The sequence below is a fragment of the Cibotium barometz genome, chromosome 40 (assembly GCF_041138505.1).
Source record: "Cibotium barometz isolate CiBa-2024 chromosome 40, ASM4113850v1, whole genome shotgun sequence".
In the NCBI taxonomy this organism is placed as follows: domain Eukaryota; kingdom Viridiplantae; phylum Streptophyta; class Polypodiopsida; order Cyatheales; family Cibotiaceae; genus Cibotium; species Cibotium barometz.
Window position 1 is genome coordinate 30,558,997 of NC_141085.1, and position 20,853 is coordinate 30,579,849.

Genomic DNA, 20,853 nt, shown 5'->3' on the forward strand with positions numbered 1-20,853 from the left:
TATCAGTTGTAGATAAGAGAAGAAGATGGAAGCAAATTCAACCATCCATCTCTCTCTTATGTATGTACTCTTATCTTTTAGTTATATGGTTATAGAGAAGAGAAGAAGATAGAAGAAAATTCAGCCATCCATCTCTCGCTTATGTCTTGCACTCTCTTATGTGTGTGAGTGTTTGCTTGAAAGGAACTCAAGCTCTCTCTCTCTCTCTCTCTCTCCCACATTATCGTTACACAAGCACACTTCATCATTGTTGCCACATAGATTATGTAACCAAATGGGTTGAATAAAGAGCTTCACGAAAAGAGGATGCCATGGTGATTGCTAAGTTTATCTATGAGAACATCATTACATGCTTTGGATTTCCATTTGAGCTAGTGAGAGTGATCAAGGTAAGCATTTCATCAATGATATAATCAAAAATCTCACTAACACATTCATGATAGCTCAACGTAAGTGAATGCCATATTACCCACAGGAAAATGGACAAAAAAAGAGCACCAACAAGGTTCTTATTTCAATACTGACAAAGACTATTGAAGCTCAGCGCACTGACTTGGAGTCTATGCTCACAAGAGCTTTATGGGCCTACCGCACATCATACAAAGTTGCAATTGGTTGCAACTTTGTATGATGTGCAATTGGTTGCACGCCTTTTAAGATGGTGTATGGACTTGAGGCAGTAATGCCTTTTGGGATTTCATGATCCCTGGCTTAAGGGTAGCTGTAAAAGTGAAAAGCTTGATGGTAATGAAATTACTGACTAGTTATTTGTTTTAGAATAAGTTACCAACAAGGAGAGACAAATTGTAGTGCAAAACATTCGGACAAAAAAGTATCGAATAAAGAAGTGGTTTGACCGAAATCTCAAGGACAAGGTAGGAGATCATGTACATGTGGATGGGGTCCACAATGAAAGTAAAAAGCTTAAATATACTAAAAAGGGACCAATTATTGTTTGTGAAGTTACTCCACAAGGTACTATATGTGTTCAGACTTTTGATAGAGTTAAAATTACTGGTTTCCTTAATGGTAGTAAGTTTAAAAATACTATGGACCTCTTATAGAAGAATCCTTATGTGCTTCTCATGATGATAAGAAAGCTACCAACAAGAAAAGGGCCGCTCCAAAGAAGACCCAAGCCCAGATGAGGCAAGGGAAAGATGAGCCAAACTTCAACAACATTGAGAAGGAAACCTTTGACGTGCTACACAAGACTTTGTGGGAGAGGTTGAAGGGGACACAGAGGAGCACACAACATCTTTGCAAATATCCATTCAATTTCCTAGCCCTTATGGTAAAGTTCTTTATAATGCATTACTTGATATGGGCTAGTGACAATCTAATTTTCTTTAATGCATGGAACCAGTTAGGAAAACCCCAACTCATACTAGATACCTTCTTAAAGGTCAAAGGTATCCATGGTAGAAATACCAAGGTTCTTGTGCTATTACAAATAGATATACTAGATACCTTCTTAAAGGTCAAAGGTATCGATGGTAGAAATACCAAGGTTCTTGTGCTATTACAAATAGATATATGTTGTGATGGTAGTCAGCTAACTGGTGGGAGGCTTCTTGGTTATGCCAAGAACATTACGTGAACCAATAATACTTGGTTGTTCTACTACAGGATGTATGATTGAGTGGTCGACAGGGTGTGTCTCTGTTAGCTAAAACCACAACTGAATAGTCTAGTCGTAAACCACAACTGGTGGGAGGCTTCTTGGTTATGCCAAGAACATTACCTGAACCAATAATACTTGGTTGCTCTACTACAGGATGTATGATTGAGTGGTCGACAGGGTGTGTCTCTGTTAGCTAAAACCACAACTGAATAGTCTAGTCGTAAACCCCTACCACCTCTCACTATTATGTAGGGTCATAATAAAGAGCTTCAAAAGATTGGACATCCATAAAATCTATGGAAACCCCCTCCACTTCAGCATCTAATATTCAATAAACTCTCGATTCTTCTACCTCCACACAGTAGACACCTGCTATGTATCAAAATAATAAACAAATACAATGAGCTGCAAAGTGGAAACCCAAATATACCTTGAAATGGGTTCCCAAGATTTCTCAATCCATACCACCTTAACCGACCAAGAAAGGAGGACCTCAATACAATAATCAACGCATGAAGTCCAAGTTACATGTTATCCCAAAACAGATCCCCAAATGCTTATTAAAAGCTCAAGGCTACTACAAGGATAAGCATTGTATTTGGATAACAAAACTATATGTGTTCAGACTTTTGATAGAGTTAAAATTACTGGTTTCCTTAATGGTAGTAAGTTTAAAAATACTATGGACCTCTTATAGAAGAATCCTTATGTGCTTCTCATGATGATAAGAAAGCTACCAACAAGAAAAGGGCCGCTCCAAAGAAGACCCAAGCCCAGATGAGGCAAAACATAAAAGTATACCACTAGTCTCACTGTGTAATGAAAGGGGGGTTTGAGTTGTACATAAGGAGAGGTTCATGGGCATGGTTATGGGCTGGCGATCAAGTATGAGGCCCAACATTAATGAGTGTGAAATGGTGGGCAAGTATATAAGTGAATATTGTAACTAGGATCATAACACACTTTTGACTAATGAAATCATACTTCTTGGAGCTCCATGCTTCTATGGCTATGGTGGTAATCCCTTGAGTGCATGTGGTGCTCCATCATGAGTGCATGTGGTACTCCATCGAGTGCAATCTTTCTCTCTCCTTGTCTTTGATCCAAGATTCCTGAAATTTTTTAAAAATTTTGCATTTTCTTGATTTTCTTGGAGTTTCTTAGGAATGTTCTTGATTTTGATTGATTTCTTGATAAAGAAATGGGGCATGGGGAGTTTGGGATGCTAAAATTATCTTGGATTTTTTATTTGATTAATGTTTTAAGGGGCTATGGGTCACTTTGGACCAAAAATTGGGGCAACCGCTCCAAAATTTGAGGGACAAGACCAAAATTGGGGACATGATTAGTGACCTTAATCCAAAATGTTTATGTTTCTTCCTTAATCTCCATATGCTTGATTCTGGGAAAATAGGGTTTCAACTTCTTGCCATTGAGAATCATTGAATTAGGGTTTTGATAGTACATTTCAGGACATTTCCAATGAACCTTTCAATGGAGCTTCATGACTTCTGTACATGGAGAAACCTTGAGCTGCGTTCTGCACCGTTTTGAGGAGGTACCACTACCGTTTTGTCTGATTAAGGGTATACATAACAAGATTTTGATTGTTTAAGTTGAGCCTAAGCTTAATGCAAGTTTAAATCATTCCATAGAAGCTGTCGTTTTTGATATTTTCTTTCATGGATTAAGGTGTTGAATCGAGCATTAATGGCTAGAGTCGCTAAGCCATGTACTGCATATCCATAGCTTTTTATGCAAGCTTAAGATTGCTTAATCTTGGTTTAATAATTGTAAAGATTAAGTGTGGATTATAAGGGTTTCAATTGCCGTGTTTTCTTTTGTTGTATTTTCATGGCCTTGGAGCAAGACTAAGCTTGTTTAAGCTTGGCATAAGATAGCCAAGCTTAAGCTTGACAACAAATATTTCAAGTAATCAGCATTTTCTTCTTGAGTGGATGTGTGAAGAGAGGCAAGGTGTCTCAAGCTGTGATTACACATGATGTGGATCAACCATCAAGCAACTATCATGGAGTAAGATTTCTTATACCTTTGAACACCATTGATGGAAGGGATTGCATGAAGGCATTTTCAGCTTTTGATCACTATAGCATCAAGTTTTTTGAAAACCTCTCTTCAAGCTATTTGAAACCATAGATTGAAGTCTTTGATTGTCAATGCTTCAAACACTTGCATGCTAATTGCAATGGTGGAATGCTCATGACATGTGGAAGATTTTGCATATGGCAAATACATCCACCATTGAAGGGATTTTTGAATGTATCACATGAGCTCTTGCTTTGCTTAAGCATTAAGCAAGCATCATTCTTTTGGTGTTCATATTGAACCAGCTCGAATCTACTTACCATTTGGTTGATTGTTTTGTTCATTGATGAGGGATATGGAGTAAAGGGAAAGGGGTTGAATTCCCTCTTACTTGATAGTCCACGACCAGTGTCTAGCACACCTCCCCTCAAGTTAGCTTAGCACACCTGGACCCTGTACCAAGTTTCTCTCTTACTTGATAGTCCGCGACTAGTGCCTCAAGTCCCTAAACTCATAGTCCTTGACACTTAATGCTTTTATATCTGTTTAAGTGTATGATTAAAGGTTCACTTTCCTTCATATCCAATTTAAAGAATTGCATTAATAGATTTATCTTTGAATTTTTAGCTTGTGTGCCAAACAATTTATTGAGTTCATCCCATGCATCTTTTGCCCATTGTATCCCTGTGATGTGATGAATGATTGCAATAAGTCCCAATGCTTTTTCATTCCTGCTCTTCCACTCATTTTTCCCTCTCACCTTTGGGCATTCATCTCTTCCCTCAACTAGCCCCCACAAATTTTTTCTCATGAGCAAATACATGGTTTTTGTCTGCCATGTGTAAAACTGCTCCCCATTAAATTTGGCTATTTTTTGTACTGTACTCATGATGATGTGAAGGGGGTCTTATCTCTTGATCCAATTTCAAGATTCAAGGGCAGTGTCTACCCTTTTACAACTCAATCTGGTGTTTAAGAGATGATTACAACAAATTTATCAGCATAAAATCACCACTAGAAATTACATTAAATCAAGGGTAGCCAATTTGTACAGAATGGTTGGAGTATCAAACCAACTCTAAATTGCAATCTGAAGATCTGTATCAGATACCTAATGGTTAATTTGAACCCTCAATTGCACCAAAATATAGTGATAAACACTGATTCACTGATTAGCAAATTAATCCTCTGTTTTGTGTGTAAAAAACAGAGTATGCGAGGAGTCCAGATCTGGGGCCTTAAAATTCAAATCATTAGGAACTCAATGGAGTCTTCTTGGGCCCTTTTATTTGGCAGTTTAAGGGAGTCAAACCTTTTCTCTTAAGAAGAAACGTTTTCTAATTTGAAGCTTCAAAACGGCTACTTTATTCGAATTTGAATTTTGGAGGGAAAATGGAATTTAAAATCTAGCGGATAAAACCATATCATGTAACATATCTATGGAAAGCTCTTGATGCGTAGATCACGGATCTGTAATCTCCGCTCAAATCGGAGCTTGTATGTAGAAGTTATGGAGGTCCGAAAATTATAAAATTGCCCCCTCCCCTTTTTGGGGGAAAAAGTGTACCCTTTGACCACTCTTACACCTCTCTTACAAACCATTGGTTTTTGCTTACATGGCGGGCTCCTATTTGTCAAAAAGTTAAACGTTTCCATAACCTCATGGCAAATTAAAGGGCCCAAAAAGACTCCATTGAGTTCCTAATGGAGCTCAAATGCTTTCAAAGCCATCAATATCAATGATTCTAGTAGAGGATTAAGCCAATAAACACAAGATTTGACCAAATATTGAATGCTTAATCTCTGTTTTACCAAAGTCACCTACTTTTTGCAGATTTGATGAAGAGCTTGGATCTCATTGTAGACTTGATCAAATTGAATTCTGACTTCACCAGCTTGTAGAGCATGCTTGAAAACCCCTGGAGCTATGAGGAATTAGAGCAATTTGATTGGATGAAGACAAGATCTGAAATCTTCTCAGAAAAAACTATGGTGAAGAAAAACGTGATTTCTCCTCATTCCGCCGGCGGTTTGCGCTTTTGTTTCGACTGGCTAGAGCACCTATGGGCTGGCTATGTATGGCTAGAAGCAATGGGCCTAATTTTATGTGTGCAAGAAGCTAGAGCTCCTCCACCAGCTGGGGGTACAGAGGTGAGTTGAAAAATAACTAAAAAATTGATTATTTTCTAATTATCTACTAATCCTAATTAACTAGATAATGGGCTCATAAATTTGATGGATTCTAGGCATGGCTCTGATACCATGTTAAAATTACAGCAATGTGATGAGCTATGGTGGATCAAATGATAGAATCAATATTATTAACAAAGTGATTAGACGATAATCAAGACGTGATTAGTGAGCAATTAACTAATAGCTTAATGTAGGCATGGATAATAAAAAACCAGCAAATTCTCATTAGGCCAATGCCTCAATTTATAGAGTTTACATCCAATTATCTAATCCCACTAATTCACTCCACCTCTTTTGTTTGATTCTCTCCACCTCTTCACTTTTCCTAGAATATCTCCCAGAATATCTCCACACTTCCTAAATCTTCTCATGCTACCCTTTATTCTCTCCCAGTAGATGCTTCTCACCTTTTCACAGGTTCTTTCACATTTACACTCTTGGTTTAGTGAGTGGATTAGCAAAGCTAAGGAGGATCAAACATGGCTATGGTCATGGTTAGGTCATGGTTAGAAGCAAGATTATGAGTGGATTAGGAGATGCTAATGAAACATGGTTTAGGCATAAACATAGAAACACACGAGATGTACTCTTCATTAGCAAGAGCCTCTTATATAGGCAAGTAGTACATGACCTCATGACATCACCTATGATGTCTTACAAGCATAAGATGCCATCTCCCCCCATGTGGGTTTGCCATAAATGAACAAGATGCCCTCTAGGCTATATTTGAAATAGGCACCCATTTGAGGATGAATCTTGAGTAAAGTAATCAAGGTAATATAGCCCCTTTCAACCTTTGAATGGATTTGGGTGATATTTCCAACAAACCCTCCTCCAACCAAATCCATGACAATGCTACCTTTATGATGGCAATTCTAGGCTCTAGTTACAACATACAAAAACTAGTTATGATGACTATGCTGGTGCCCGTAGGTCTTATTCCAGTTAGGTTTACAATGCTAGCAATGATGGATGATGCTAGAATACCATAGTAAAGCTTACAATGAGATAGTTATGTTTAGGATGGAGAGGTTTTTAAACATGGTATGGGCTATCCCTTGATTTTACTCAAAAGGCCCATTCATCTTCAATAAAATTGGCCTCTTCGGAGGCCTCTTCTTGAAGCTCTTCTTTGTCTTGACTTGCGAGGAATGCCTTTTGTGCCTTTTGTTTGAAGAAACAATTTTCTTCAATATGATTGTCCTTGCCGCAGAATCCACAAGTCTTCTTCTTTCCTTTTGTGTCGATGAAGTTCTTCTTCTTGAAGTGTGACTTGTTGTTGGAGAAGTATGCCCCTTCAACTATCCCTATCTTCTCTTGCTTCTTCTTGTACTCCTCAAGGAGTGCAGCTTCAATGGCTTCTAAAGTAGGATCCGGAAGATTCATGAGAGTTGACACTAAATGTCCATATTCATCATAAGGCATGCTTTTCAATAAAACTGCAATGGCATCTTCCTCATCTATTGGTGCTCCTATTGTTGCAAGTTGTGACATTAGGCTTTTCATATAATTAAGATGAGAAGGTAAAGACTCAGAAGCTTTCATTTCAAGTTTAAAAAATTGGATTTTCAGCCCTATCTTGGAATGCTTCCCTTTTGCCCCAAATAATTTCTCTAGGATTTCCCATGCTTCAACAGAGTTATTTGCATTAGAGATATGATGTATGTAGTTGTCACTTAGACCTAATGCAATTATGGCAAAAGCGGAGTTATTTGCATTAGAGATATGATGTATGTAGTTGTCACTTAGACCTAATGCATTTATGGCAAAAGCTTTCTCATCCCTAGGTAACCATCCTTGCTCACCATCTCTAGTGGTAGGTTTTTTCTCCTTTCCACTAGCAACTCCCCACAAACCTTTCTTCATGAGAATAAATCTTACTCTAACTTGCCAGGTATGAAAGCCTACCCCATTAAACTTATCAACATGAAATGAGGATGTAGACATGATGATAAAGCAAGGTCTTACCACTTGAGTATCACTCAAGGGCAGTGTCTAATGCTTTTACAAGATTAGATACCTTCACCAAATAGATGAAGGTTATTTATGAAAAATTCAGACCAGTCATGCCCTCCTGAAACATTGTTTGCTCTTGAGTTGTAGACATTGTTTCTTACTCGTCTCCTCGGCTTTCTGCTTTTCTTCTTAGACTTTAAATGTTGAATATTTGATGATTCGGCATCAGATGGTTCAGCCATTGTGATTCAAAAAATGATGTAAACAATAACATCATCACAATATAGTAATATCATCAAGTATATGGTGACCAATGTGATAAATGCTTTCAAAATAATTTCTAAAAATTGGGTCACTTGGAGTACTTGAAGGAAGTAGAGGCCTAGGTCCAAGCACCTAATGCTTTAAGCACTTTCAATATCAATGATTTGAGACTAATTTAAGCACAAAACATTGGTGATTAAGTGGAATAATCACTCATTCATTTACTGTTAAGAGATGAAGCTCCAAAAGCTCTGTCAGTCCTACAGCCACCAAACCACGCAACCATTTGCAAATCTGACCAGATAGGTGTGTTCGCAGCCTATGAAAACCCTCGGGGCTCTGAGGAATTAGAGATTGGCGAAGTGATGGCAATGGGGCAGTGTTTTCCCCCAAATAAAAAGGCACAGGTCTCTGCAGCAATGCCGTTGGCTCCGGGCACTCTTTGGCTGATTCCACCCATCAGCAGCTTCGTCTTTGTGTTGAGAATGCCTGGCTGAGCGCTTGTGATGAGTCTTGAAGTGGGCGATGAGATCTTGATGCTCCATGGACTGCCTATCTTTCAGGCTAGATAAGAGGAGAGGATAAGATATGCTTAAGCTAATGAGGTGCTAATTAATCCCTAATGAGTGAGATTTGGATAATGTTAATCCTAGGCTCTGATACCAATTCTTGGTTTAGTGAGTGGATTAGCAAAGCTAAGGAGGATCAAACATGGCTATGGTCATGGTTAGGTCATGGTTAGAAGCAAGATTATGAGTGGATTAGGAGATGCTAATGAAACATGGTTTAGGCATAAACATAGAAACACACGAGATGTACTCTTCATTAGCAAGAGCCTCTTATATAGGCAAGTAGTACATGACCTCATGACATCACCTATGATGTCTTACAAGCATAAGATGCCATCTCCCCCCATGTGGGTTTGCCATAAATGAACAAGATGCCCTCTAGGCTATATTTGAAATAGGCGCCCATTTGAGGATGAATCTTGAGTAAAGTAATCAAGGTAATATAGCCCCTTTCAACCTTTGAATGGATTTGGGTGATATTTCCAACATACACATTCTCTTTTACGGCCTCTAACCAAGGGCTTGTTTTCCCGCACACACCCTATTCACTTGTATATTTCAACAATAGCAAGTCAAGGGAAGAGAACTTGATGCATGTGGAGCAAGTTTTAAAGGTATTGAGGGAGCACAAGTTGTTTGCCAAGCAAAGCAAGTGCACCTTCACAAGTCACAAACAAGTGGAATACTTGGGTCACATTGTGAGCAATGATGGTATTAAGATGGATCTGAAGAAGGTGCAATTTGTGAAAGAGTGGCCTACACCATCCAACACTACTCAATTGAGGGGATTTTTGGGATTACCATCCTTCTATCGGAGGTTTATATGCCATTATGATCACATGGCAAGCCCACGTATCGATAGTCCTAAGAAGGACTCCATTTTTTCCTCACCCAAAAAAACCTTTCTCCCAAGAAAAAGAGATGGCTTGCTACCTTGCAAAATTATGATTTCAAGATCTCTTACACCACGAGAAAGGATAATGTTGTGGTAGATGCACTTTCTAGGATGTGGGCTTACACTCTACATGCTTTTTTGGAGGTGCATTATGATTGGATTAATGAGATACAAGAGGAGTATTTGGTGGATGACATGGCTGGTCCAATGTTTCAAAAATTACAGTCAGTAAGGGTTATGTGATGAATATCCACATTTTGAGGTGCGTAATGGATTGCTTTGGTACAAAGGAAAGGTTTATTTGGTTCCTTACTCATCCTTCAAGCTGAAAATCCTACAAGAGATGCACTCTTCACCAATAGTGGGTCATTGGGAGTGTTAAAGACTTATGATAAGATATGGAAGAGTTTATTTTGGAAAGGACTTTGGAAGGATGTGCATGACTATGTGCAAAAGTGTTTACCTTACCAACAAAATAAGGATCCAAATCAATTACCACGCGGATTGTTGCAACCATTATCTATTCCGGAATATCTATTCCGGAAGGAAAGTGGACCCACATAGCTATGGATTTCATCACCGAGCTACCCACCACTACTAATAAGCAAGGGTGGAATAGCATCTATGTGTGGTGGTGCATAGGCTAACAAAGGCGGCTCGTTTCGTACTCACAAAGGTGCAATATACAACTTCTATGGTGGCTCAACAATTTATGGAGTATGTGTTTAGATTGCATGGAATGCCAAAGCAAGTGGTGAGTGATAGGGATGTCAAGTTCATGAGCCATTTTTGGAAGTATCTTTGATTCCATGGGGACTACACTCACTCCAAGTACAGCCTATCATCCGCAAATGGATGGCCAAACCGAGAGGGTGAACAAGTGGCTTTAAATCTTTTGAGATGCTAAGGCACAAAACCAAATGAAGCAATATGCCAATGAATTGAGGAAGCATGTGGAGTTCAAGGAAGGGGATTATGTATTCTTAAGAATCCCTAAGTCAAGGTACGCTTCTTTGAAGGGAGACACCAATACAAAGCTTGCTCATCGCTTTTGTGGACCATACAAGGTGTTGAGAAGGATTGGTGAAGTAGCCTATCAATTGTTGTTACGTTCTACCACAAGGATCCACATTGTGTTTCATGTGTCACATTTGAAGAAGTATGTGGACCCTCAATTGGAAGTAATTGATGAATTGCCTCCAACGGATGAAGAGGGAATGATTCAATATGTGGCGGAGAAGGTAATTGGAATGAGGGAAAGACACCTTCGTAATATGTCTATTGTTGAGTACCTTGTGAAGTGGAGAGGCTTGCCTAATGAAGAAGCTTCTTGGCAGTCCAAAGGCTTCATGAAAGACCATCCAGAGCTTCTACAAGAAATGAATCAAAGTGGATGAAGTGTACAGCTCTTCGGTGTTTTTGGAAAGCTATTTGCATGGATTTGGATGATGATATGAGGAATGCCATTGCTGTAAATTTACTATATGGAGCCATGGTCATTTGTATACTTCATTACTCATTAATCAAGCTCAACAAGACTCCACAGGCTTATGGATATCATAGAGGGAAGTCCATATGTACATCAAATAAGCAGACAGCTCTATGTGGAGTTTTCTAGTGTAAGGCATTTTTGGAATTGCAAAACAAATGTACTTACACATTCATGAGGGAAGTCAAGAAGGATTCATACAGCCCATAAATTACTCCATACATGGTTTCAAGGATGAGACCTTTGGGTGGGGATGGTTTGTAATGAAAGGGGCTTGAGTTGTACATAAGGAGAGGTTCATGGGGTATAGTTATGGCCGGTCAAGTATGAGGCCCAACATTAATGAGGTGGGCAAGTATATAAGTGAATATTGTAACTAGGATCATAGCACACTTTTGACTAATGAAATCATACTTCTTGGAGCTCCATGCTTCTATGGGGCTATGGTGGTACTCCCTTGATTTCATGTGGTACTCCATCATGAGTGCATGTGGTACTCCATTAACGAGTGCAACCGTTCTCTCTTTCTCTCACCCCATCATTACACACTGCTCCTACTTACAAATCCCAACCCTCCTCACCAATCAAGGATAAAGGATTCAATAGCTCAAATTCCAACAAAGGAAAATCTATTGTAAAATAACCTTCACCATTAATGCCTAGAAAAGTCCGGATCCCAAAGAGGAACCCTAACACACAAGACATGGTGATTGATGGGGTGAAGCCTCTACACCACTAAGTGTTACAAAATCATTGTTGGCTATCCAAGCCTCAACCCTGTTGGTCTCCCTAGAGTACCCCACTATATGCAAGGGTCAACTCTATTACTTATCTATAAGGGTGAACGCATAAGCTCCATCCAGTCTTATGAGAGTGCTTTCCACCATTATAGCTAGAAGTTCACTTGCCATACAACAAGAAACAAAGAGCGCTCCTAGCTAGCAAACATTGATGGAGAAAAGTTGGAAGGGATGGTTACAAAGAACCTACAATACATTTTGCAAGGTCAAGGTATAATAGAAAGAAGGAAGCGGGACTTATGCTAACATCATTACTTTTACCCTCCATGTTTTTCTCCCCAACAAAGTTCATGTCCATATCAAGAGAGAACCTATTGGAAAAAAGCTAACCCATGATAATATAGCTTGAACCAACTGTGTACAAAAATATAGAAACTATACATATACTAAAAATCCAACTAACCATACAATTTGTTTTTTTAAAGATGATGAGAAGGAGCACATATCAAATAAAAGAATGAAGTATAATTCTGATGTGACTACAAGCCCCCATGAGCATGGAATTTTTGTGGACCAACACGAGTGACTCTATCCTGGACCCGGATTGCCAAGAATGGTACTATCAAGGCCAGCTAAGTATTCCTCCTTTCTAGACCCACTCACACTATTTTTATGCACTACTAAAGGGAGAGATGTGGATCCAACTTTGTGGACCTATTCTACCTATAGTTCCATCCCCTTGCACCATGCCTTACTTGAAGGCATCAAATTTTGTACATAGTGTCCTACTTATGTTGGCAGTGTAGAACTTATTTTAGGCACTATGGGGCAAGGCTATCATAGTCCATGGTAGGAGAGACACCAAAACAACACAATTATTTGAGTGTACGTTACCCAATGGGATGACCCTATCAAAATAGAACTGCACAAGAACATCTTGTAGATCAGTGGAGGAGGGCAAGAACTTATAGACTTACACCGTCATATTTTGGAATAATATGTTAGACTCTTTGTCCCTTCTAGATCATGGTGGGTGATTTCTGAGATAGCTTAGCAAATGATAGCTACTTGGCTCACTTAACTATAGTACCCATGCCATTTCACAGATGCACTCAGACCGTTGTGCCTAGTATATGAGAAGACACATATATATATGAACCACACCCAAGTGAGGAGGAAAATCAACCTAGTGATGAAGAATCGGAGCATGCTTATGCACTATGGTTATCTAACAATGAGCTTGCTAGATGAGTATTGAATTACAGGTTATTGAGGTGCAAACATGTAGACCAGATCTAGAATTACAACATGCGGTGGACGTGCAATCTTGATATGGACAAGATTGTTCTCATTGCCCCACTGTATTCTAGAACCCATCCTCACCTTTTTCTACTATTTAGATCTTTCTATGGTTCTCCATTTACTATTTATTTAAGTGCTTGCTTGCATTATTAGGTATTTGGTCTATTAATTTACCATTTAGGCTTTGCTCCTAGTTCTCAATCTTCCTTGAAATCAACCTTAGAGTATGCCAAAGGTGTATGACAAGTACTCCACCTTCCTTAGTGTGCCCTCTTTAGTTAGAATAGAGCCTTATAGGTGAATTATGAAAGAGACACCAGTTTATTTAAAAAAACCAAAAACAAAAACAAAACAAAACAAAAAAAAACAATAAGAAAAATACCCAAAAGAACCCCACAAGAAGAAAACCATCAACATGTGCGATCTAGGTACTAGGACTTTTGGCGCTTGGTGATGGAGCCTTGGGACTGTAGCCTTGATCTCCATGGGATGGGACCTTATAGCTTAAAGCTTCAAGGACCTCAGAGATTTCATTAATCTAGCAACATCCTTGACCAATCTTCATCGACATATTCTGGGGACAAAATCTACATCAAGAAGGGGGAATGTTAACCCTCATTGGAAACCTCTCTAGTGTTCATGACATTCATTGGCAACCGTCACTTCATTTGGCCATTGGCATTAAAATGCTAACATTGGATATTTTACATGTGTGATGGCTACTTGTCTATGAAATGCACATCACGGGATTAATTATGGAGATTGTATTCCTAGATTGAGTTTTTGCACAAGCCTAGGCAGCTGTGGATAGCCATGGATCTATTTTTTAAGTATGTTTGCCCAAGGTGTGAAGACTGGTGGGGGCTAATATAAGGGTCATTTTATAGTCTCATCATTCATTCTCTTGTGCAACTAATAGAGTGCTCTTCTTCTCTACTCTCTTGCTCTCTTATGCATTTTTCTTACTTGACTACTTCAATTAGAACTACTATATGCTCATTGTGTATGTGTGAGTACATGTGAGAGAGGGAGATTGACTGAGAGGAGGGTCAAGTTTCCATTAGAGTGCGACCTGGCACTATTGGAGTGGAGCTTGGACTCTGGTTGCATGGCAACATCATCACCTACTATGAGAATCCTAGCACAATCATTCAATAAGGTGAGTGACACTTCTTTCTTATTCAATTATGGTCTAGGTTATGGTAGAATAGCTTCTTGGTTTGAGCTGCTTTAGGTTCTCGAGTGTTGTTAGGCAAAGCCCCACAATCTTGGCTAGTTCATGCACTCTTTTTGTGGTGCAAGGGCTTCCCAATCATAAACAATGTGGATGTATGATACTACAAGGACCCAAAATAAGACAAAGAACATATTCAGCTAATGTATGAAAAAGTACAAAGCAAAACATAGTAAGAGTGAGCATACCTCTATCCTAGATCCTGCAAAAGCTCCACATAGCCATAGGAAGAGTGATGACAATAATTTGATGCCAAATCTCAAGATAAAATATATGATAATACCACTCAATCCACCCTACGGCATGTCCTAAAATCAAAGCACCTAAATTATAATTTTCTTCTTTGAGCCACACCAAAGTTTCCCATGCAACAAGCAAAAAAGAAAAATCATATCTCCATTGGATGCCATAATGAGTAGCCATCCATGATCACAAAGAGGATTCCACTGATATCCCATATTGCATGTGTAGGTTGAGGCAAAGAACCATAAAGCAACCCACTGAAGGGGATATCAAGAAAAATAAAATCTACTACCCACCCCACAGGTTTCCCCTTCAGAATGTGGGGGAGAGCTTCAAACCCTAGCAAACACACACACACAAGAGAGAGCAAGACACAAGAGAGAGATGGATAGCTGAATTTTCTTCTATCTTTTTCTTCTCTACTCAACCAACATAACATAAAGATAAGAGTACACACTATATGGGTTAGTACTCTACTTCTACAACGTACAAGGGTTGGTCCATAATGTGAACCTGACTAAATGATCTGGCACTATAACTATACCAGTCTCTAGATCCAAAATGTAGGATTCCTCCCTCCAACTTTTGAGGTATGTAGGTATAAGAACCTCCCCTTCTGACCTTATAATTATTCCCCTCTCTGAAATAATAGAAAGATCCTGTTTTACCCTGTTTTGGCCTAGAGAGAGAAAATGTCTAGAGAGAGATAATTCAAAATTGAGAAATTTTTGGATATAAAAATCCTCCTAGTGTATAAAATAGTTTCCCCTAAAACAAAAATTCAAAAAGAACTTTCCAATGTGCAATTGGAATTAATTGAAAATAGGTATAAAGGACCTTAGCCTAAGGGTCCAGATTTTCAAAAACTTTTAGATTATGGTCCAATTAAGGTTCCTATGGACCAATAAGATTAATCCAAATGTAGGGAGGAGATAAATTGAAGAATAAAAGAAACCCCCCCCCCCAAAAAATGAGTAAATGCTCACATAAGATGAAGAGTGGACTAAGGACCAAAGAAAACAATTAAAAAAATAAATTTTGACACCTCAGTGTGGGGATCTCCCCTCATGAAGTAGGCACCTTTTTCTCATCATTACCCCCAACTTTTAATCAATAAAATGAGATATCTTCATCTCTCCTCTCTCCTATTTCAAAACTAGATCCAAAAAGTAAGCTGAACCGACCCAAAAATTAACCAAACTGATCTGGAAAATTCTAGAATCAGTTTGCTTGGTTAGAGGCTCACTTTTTCCTATAAATAGAAGCCTCCCCTTTGTAAAAGCTTAATGGTGTTTATGCACTCTTACTCTGCTCCTGTCCTAAGCCATCTACATTGAATTTTTTAATAATTCAAATGTTTTTGGCCTAATCCTCTCCAAAGTGAATTGGTGGCCACTCTTGCTTCAAACAAGAGTAGAACCCTCAATCCCTCAAGCCAAAGGAGAGCTTACAAGCTCCATGTAAGCTACTTTCCTTACTTGTTTAATGAAGAATCTATGGTTTTCTTAATTTTTATATTTTGCAGATGTTGAATTAAATTCAAATGCTATGCCTTTGATAAAAAGGCCACCCCTTCTCTTCTTTACATTCCAACCTTTCTCAATCCTAGAAAGATTAACTAAAGGATTAATTAAACTTTTTTTATTGTTTACTCTCTTGAATTTAGAAAATTGTGTAGATTAGAGTTCTATAAATCTAATTTGGGTTAATTTAAGTTAAATAAAGAACGATAAAAATAAGAAATGGTCAACCATACAAAGGAGGTTATGGTAAAATTTTTCATAATTTTGTGGAAAAGAAAGTTTATTTTTATGTTATTTCAAAAGAGTAATTTTCACCATTTTTGCATCTAAAAGAAATATTCTAATTACTCCATGTACATATTCACCTACGAATATGCATGGATATCACTGATATTAATTATTAAATTTGATTTTATGCATAGAAAGATGCATAAAGAAATTTTTTATTATAAAAAGGTTTTTCTTATTAAATTTGATTTTCATGCATAGAAAGATGCATAAAGGAAATGTTTTTATTACAAAAGTGTTATTCTCATTAAATTTGATTTTTATGCATAGAAAGATGCATAAAGAAAATTTTTTTATTAAAAAAGTGTTATTCTCATTAAATTTGATTTTTATGCATAGAAAGATGCATAAAGGAAATTTTTTATTACAAAAGTGTTATTCTCATTAAATTTGATTTCTATGCATAGAAAGATGCATAATGGAATTTATTTTATTACAAAAGTGTTATTCTTATTAAATTTGATTTTATGCATAGAAAGATGCATAAAGGAATTTTTTATTATAAAAGCATTATTCTTATTAAATTTGCTTTTTATGCATAGAAAGATGCATAAAGAAATTTTTTTTAATTACAAAAGTGTTATTCTCATTAAATTTAATTTTTATGCATAGAAAGATGCATGAAGGAATTTTTTTTATTACAAAAGTGTTATTCTCATTAAATTTAATTTTTATGCATAGAAAGATACATAAAGGAAGTTTTTTTGTTACAAAAGTGCTATTCTTATTAAATTTGATTTTATGCATAGAAAGATGCATGAAGTAATTTTTTATTATAAAAGCGTTATTCTTATTAAATTTGATTTTTATGCATAGAAAGATGCATAAAAGAATTTTTTTAATTACAAAAGTGTTATTCTCATTAAATTTGATTTTTATGCCTAGAAAGATGCATAAAGGATTTTTTTTTATAAAAGTGTTATTCTCATTAAATTTTATTTCTATGCATAGAAAGATGCATAATGGAATTTGTTTTATTACAAAAGTGTTATTCTTATTAAAGTTGATTTTATGCATAGAAAGATGCATAAAAGAATTTTTTATTATAAAAGTGTTATTCTTATTAAATTTGATTTTTATGCATAGAAAGATTCTTAAAGGAAATTTTTTTATTATAAAAGTGTTATTCTTATTAAATTGGATTTTTATGCATAGAAAGATGCATAAAGGTATTTTTTTATTATAAAAGCGTTATTCTTATAAAAATTAATTTTTATGCATAAATAGATTTTTTTAATAAAAGTGTTATTCTCATTGAAGTTGAATTTTATGCATAAAAGGATTTTTTTAATAACATTATTGTTCCCATTAAAGTTGATTTTATGCATAAATAGATGCATAAAGAATTTTTATATCAAAATTATAATTCTCTTAAATTCTATGAGTATTTGATAAATGAATAATTAAATACTCTAAGAGAGAAATTTCTATCATTTTATATTCACACGGATTGTAAAAAGAAAATTCAAGAAATCTATCGAGATCGAAATATTCAGATAAATGATTAATTTATTCCTCGTTTTAGAATTCGTAAACTAATTTAGAAATCAATTCAGAGAATGTTCAAAGAAAGAAATTCAGTAAAATAGTAACTGAACTACCAAACCTTTTCGAGAAAGATAGTTCAAGAAAAATCTTATCCGACTCGAACCTTGAATCAGACTATGACCAATACCAAATTCTTTCGTGAGTTTCGAGGAAAGAAGGTGTGACCAGTTTAGAAAAATACCCTCAAAACTACCGCCAAATCCGAGAAATTTTGGTATGAAATTCAAAATTTCGATCAAGAATTTTTGGGGATACTGATTCAAGAAATACTCCTTGTATTCAAAAGAAAATCAAACTAAAAACTTGCATAGAAATGAGATGTGATGTGAATAGATGCGATGAGATGCGATGTGAATCAGATAGATGTGAATGAATGGATGGATGAGATGTGATGTGAAAAGATGTGATGAGAGGCGATGTGAATCAGATAGATGTGAATGAATGGATGAATGTGGATGTGTATGTGATGAAAATGGATGTGAATGTGTATGTGAAGAATAGATGTGAATGTGTATGTGAAGAATGGATGTGAATGTGTATGTGAAGAATGTGTGAAGAATGGATGTGAATGTGTATGTGAAGAATGGATGTGGATGTGCATGTGAAGAATGGATGTGGATGAGCATGTGAAAGAATGGATGTGGATGTATGTGAAAGAGTGGATGTGGATGTGTATGTGAAAGAATGTGATGTGATGTAAATAGATGTGATGTGATGTGACATGAATATATGTGGAAGAATGTGATGTGATGTGACATGAATATATGTGGATGTGAAGTGATAGATATGAATGTATGGATAGATGTGGGTAGTCCTACATGTGAACGATTGGATGGATGTGAATGAATGAGATATGATGTGGATAGAAGTGATGTGGATAGAAGTGATGTGATATGATGTGGATAGAAGTGATGTGATATAATGTGGATAGAATGCATGTGATGGGATGGCTATAAGAATGAATGTGGTGGATATATGAATGAACGAATGTGATGGATATGAATGGATGTGATGTGATGGATGTAAATGGATATGATGTAAATGAATGTGATGGACTTGAATAGATGTGATGTGATGTGAATCGGGATGTGAATGAATGAGATGTGATGTCATGTGAATCACGATGTGAGTGAATGAGATGTGATGTAAATTGGGATAGATGTGATATGATATGTGAATGAATATGATGCGATGTGGATATGGGTAGATGCGAGTGGATGAGATCTAATACAGATAAATGAGAAAAGGTGTGATGAGATGGAAAATGATGTGATGAGAATGGGAATACATATGAAATAAATGAGGATTGATGTGGAACAATGTGGAAAGACGTGAGTTCATTATAGAAACTGCATTTATGACCTGTTTTTAAATGATTGTTTTATATCAAAAATGCTGGGGGAAGCATTTTGACCGTCTTGTGAATGAGGTCATGGAGACCTATCTGATAAAGTTGCAACAGCAGATGGAGAGTCAATGGAGGACGTCTCATGTAGCAAGGCCGAGGTCTGGACAAGCCTCGGTTCTATTTAAATGGTGAGCTTCCAATACGGTGGATGAGGGACTAAGGAAGTGGCCTATGAGTGAAGCACTAGGTGACTTGCGAAGGATCCTAGAGGGTGCTGACCATACAGTGCTCGGGCTCTGAGTCACCGAAGATACCCACATGTACGTCGTGGAAGATATTGGAACAAGGAGTAAGAGTTGTTTTCTAAATTTGGACATGGATTTGGTTGATTGACCTTGCTGGTTCTCAACAACGGATGAGTCCATGGCTCTTTTATATGGATCTGTTGGTTGATCTTGCTGATCTTTGACGGAGATTCTATTTTGATTTTTATAAGTGAATATATTACTGGGTACTATGAGCTAGGAACTATTGAAAAGACCCCTGAGTGGACAGGTGGTGAGCGTTCTGGTTTGCGAATGATGCCATAAGCACATCGATGAAGGAAAAATTAGAAATTAGGATTCAATCGGATTAATTTTGGAGGATTCTAATCAGTGATACTATAGTTTCATTAAATGATTGTTTTAAAGACATCTGAATCAAGAAAAAGGTTATTTCATATTGGGTGTGTAAGTGGTGCGACTAGTTTTAAGTTTGCATGAATATCTGGCTAGGGGGCTTGGGAACTCTTTTCCCTGGTACCCGGGACAAAACCTAACCAAATTCTTAAATGGATCCCATCACTACAGTGGTTGGGCAGTTGGCTAACCACCAACAGGACTGGATGTGGTTAGGCCGGACTGATAAATCCCTAAAATGAGACTCAATTCTGTTATGGTATGATAGATGAAGTAAATCCTGGATAAAAATTGTTCTATGGAAAAGAATCAACAACTGTGTCTCTCAATGAGGAAAAAAGCGTTGGTCTCTATGATCCAAGTGTAATCTTTTCCTTGATCTGACTATGGGACTTACAGGTTCGACCAGATCAGTTCAGTTAGTTAAGGCTCTTGACTATGTTAGAGTAAAAATATCCTTGGTGGAATCGCCTGTGTTTTTCGGGTGAGGGAAGTTTTTCCGGGTTCGGTTTTGGAAGAACCGAGGGATAAGTCTCTTGTCCGGATATACATTGGCGAGGCCCCGAGTGAGGGACCCTGCCCCACGCAAGAAGTGCTACTTTCGCTGCTAGCACTCCTGAATTTGTTGCACGGTGGGGACAGGGATCTTTCACAAAATGGTTGTCACACAGCCTATCATCCCATTGGCCACATATCACCCATAATCTCACCAACCATGCCAGTGGTGTAGATGCGGAAGCTATCACCCAGGCAGGTCATCAATGTCCACGTAGCACTAGTTGACCTCAATATCTCAACACTCCCCCTCGAGCTCCCTCCACACACTACACTCCAAGTAAGCTCCTAAACCTGTGGAGCTTCTCTACGCCCAATGCCTTCGTGAAGATGTCAACCCCACCGGATCCTCTGTG